Here is a 3,492-nt window from a genome sequence, read left to right on the forward strand (position 1 = left end):
TGGCTGCCTCCCAAGCCTGCTTCTTTGTCCTCGCCACATAGTCGTCAGCGTAGGCACCTGGGAGCTGCTGATATGCACGGGGAGTTGAAAGGGTGGGTGCCTGAAGATGTTGTGCCCTGAGTCATTGACTCAAAAGAAAAGATGATCCTTTGATTTTGGCCCTCTGATGTATTGTGCCCAAGCCAGGAGCTGCTTGGGCAGTCCCAGCTCCACACTGGCCCTGAGCCCCTTCACTTACCTGTCTCTCCACAAGTAGAGCCAAAGGCAATGGGAAGCTCAATGTTGCTCGGTGGGTGAGATCCAGACCCGCTGGTGCAATGTCTTAAATACACATGACTGTTTTTCTGCTCTTGTGGCCTCACTGTGCCCCAACACCTCAGGAGAGGGAGGGGCTGAGCTTCTGGCTCCACTAATGCCCCCCTCGTTCCTGCTAACCAGCTTTGGGGACAGGGAGGCAGACTACTTGTGGGGGCAGGTCAGAGAAAATCAGGGATTCTGCCAGTCCCAGACTGAAAGTCAGCAGGTGAGTGTACCCATTCCTCCCATCCCCAGCTGGCAGGATGTGGACTTCTGACAGTTACTGCAACCACCTGTGTCCTGCCTCACACAGTACCCTCAAACTATTTCCCCTCCCTCCTGGTTCTTTTTCTTTTTCTTTTCTTTTTTTGAGATGGAATTTCGCTCTTGTCGCCCAGGCTGGAGAGTGCAGTGGCGCGATCTCGGTTCACCGCAACCTCTGCCTCCCAGGTTCAAGTGATTCTCCTGCCTCAGCCTCCCGAGTAGCTGGGACTACAGGCACCTGCCACCACGCCTGGCTAATTTTTGTATTTTTAGTTGGGACAGGGTTTCACCATGTTGGCCAGGCTCCTGACCTCAGGTGATCCACCCACCTTGGCCTCCCAAAGTGCTGGGATTACAGGCATGAACCACTGTGCCCACCCTGGTTCTTGTTTTTTGTGCTGGTGGCCGTGGAGGACTAAAATTCCTGAGTCCGCTACCTGAGTGCTGAGGCCCAACATGAGTGAGTGAGTGTGTGTGTAGGGCAAAAGACATCCCCCAAGACCCTACAGATGAGGAGTTAGTGGATCAAAGGAAAGGGAAACTGGGCAGGCCCAGAGGTCAAGTGGCTGACCCCAGTTCCCTGGGGAGCCAATGGCAAAGTTGATGAGAGCCTAGTCTCTGCCTCCCAGCATAGTGCATTTCCCACTGCCTTCCTACAGAATCATTCATTCCTGTGTTTCTTCCTTGAACAAACATTTATTGAGCACCTCCTATGTACCAGGCACAAGTCTACGTAGGGGCCATAGATTATTTCAGCACAGCATAATGTGCTCTCTGCTGTGGGAGCACTGGGTACTGTGGGAGCATTGGGTACTGTGGGAACCTGAAAGAGGGGTTAGTCCCATAACGTGGGGAGGTCAGCTGAGGCTTCCTGGCAGAGGTGAGGCTTGAGTAGAATCTAGAAGCATGATTAGCAGACAAATGGGGAAAGTGTTCAAGGCAGAGAAAGCAAGGGACATGCATGACATATTCTTGGCACCTCACCACCAAAGTGTGCTCTCAAGGTGGTGGCCAGAGAGGAATTGGCAGGAGCAGGTCACAGTGGGCCTTGAGTCATGTTAAGGAGTTTGGGCTTTGTCCTGAAGCTCGTGTGCAGAAATGGAAGGATTGTAAGCAATTAGCAAGATTGCTTTGTTTGCAGTTTGGCGCATAGATTGGAAGGCCTAGCTTAGAAACAGCTGTGATAATCCAGGTGCGAAAGGAGGGTTTGCCTTACGCCACAGCAGTGGGACTGGAAGGGAGGCAAAGAGGCCAGAGAGATCTAGCAGTTAGATGGCCAGGCTTGGTGGCTTATGCCTGTAATCCCAGCACTTTGGGAGGCTAAGGGGACAGGAATGCTTGAGCCCAGGAGTTTTAGACTAGTTTATGCAACATAGTGAGACCCACCTTTTTACAAAAAATTTTTAAAATTAGCTGGGTGTGTAGTCCCAGCTATTCAGGAGGCTGTGATAGGGAGGCTGAGGTATGGTGGATCTCTTGAGCCCAGGAAGTCAAGGCTGCAGTGAGCTATGATCACACCACTGCACTCCAGCCTGGATGACAGAGCGAGACCGTGTCTCAATAAAGAAATTAAATTAATAAATAAATGTTAGCATCTTGAGCTCTTGGAGAGCAAGTGGAGGCGGCTGATAAGAGAAAGGAAGGTGAGGCCGGGCACGGTGGCTCACGCCTGTAATCCCAGCACTTTGGGAGGCCGAGTTGGGTGGATCACAAGGTCAGGAGTTTGAGACCAGCCTGGCCAACATGGTGAAACCCAGTCTCTACTAAAAATACAAAAATTAGCCAGGCGTGGTGGCGGCGCCTATAATCCCAGCTACTCGGGAGGTGAGGCAGGAGAATTGCTTGAACCTGGGAGGTGGAGGTTGTGGTGAGCTGAGGTCACACCACTTCACTCCAGCCTGGGTAACAGAGGGAGACTCCGTCTAAAAAAAAAGAAGAAAATAAAAAGAGAGAGAGAGAGAAAGAGAGGTGGCCAGGTGTGGTGGCTCATGTCTGTAATCCCAGCACTTTGGGAGGCCGAGGCGGGCGGATCACCTGAGGTCAGGGGTTCAAGACCAGTTTGGCCAACATGGCAAAACCCTGTCTCTACTAAAAATACAAAAATCAGCCGGGTGCAGTGGCACACGCCTCCAGCTACTCTGGAGGCCAAGCAGGAGAATCGCTTGAACCCAGGAGGCGAGGCTGTGGTGAGCTGAGATCACACCACTGCACTCCAGCCTGGGTGACAGAGCAAGACTCTGTCTCAAAAAAAAAAAAAAAAAAAAAAAAGGGGAGTGACTGCTGATGGTGGTCTTCTCAGCAAAAGCAGGTAAAAAAAACCAAAGAAGTTAGGGGCAGAAGTGATCAGTCCATCTTTGGTCAAAGTGGGTTTGAGGTGCCTGTGGGACATTCAAGAAGAGAAGCAGAGGCTGGGCGTGCTGGCTCATGCCTGTAATCCCAGCACTTTGGGAGGACCAGGTGGGCAGATCAATTGAGGTCAGGAATTCGAGACCAGACTGGGCAACATGGTGAAACCTCATCTCTACTGAAAATACAAAAATTACCTGGTGTGGTCGTGGGGGCCTGTAATCCCAGCTACTCAAAAGGCTGAGGCAGGAGAATTGCTTGAACTCGGGAGGTGGAAGTTGCAGTAACTGAGAACACGCCACTGCACTCCAGCCTGGGTAACAGAGCGAGACTCTATCTCAAAAAAAAAAAAAAAAAAAAAAAAAAAAGAGAGAGAAGAGGAAAAGACAGCTGGGTACATGGTCTGGAGCTCCACAGAGAGGTCTGGAGTGGAGTCTGATGTTTTGAATTAAGGTCAGGTATTATTAACTCCAGTTTACAAAGTTCAGAGAGGTTAAACTATTTGACCACAGTTATACAGCCATGAGGCAAGGATTTGAACTCAGATATATAGATGTCAAGTTCTGTGGTGCCTTTGACCCCCAA

This window comes from Pan paniscus, chromosome 19, assembly GCF_029289425.2.
Source record: "Pan paniscus chromosome 19, NHGRI_mPanPan1-v2.0_pri, whole genome shotgun sequence".
Lineage (NCBI taxonomy): Eukaryota > Metazoa > Chordata > Mammalia > Primates > Hominidae > Pan > Pan paniscus.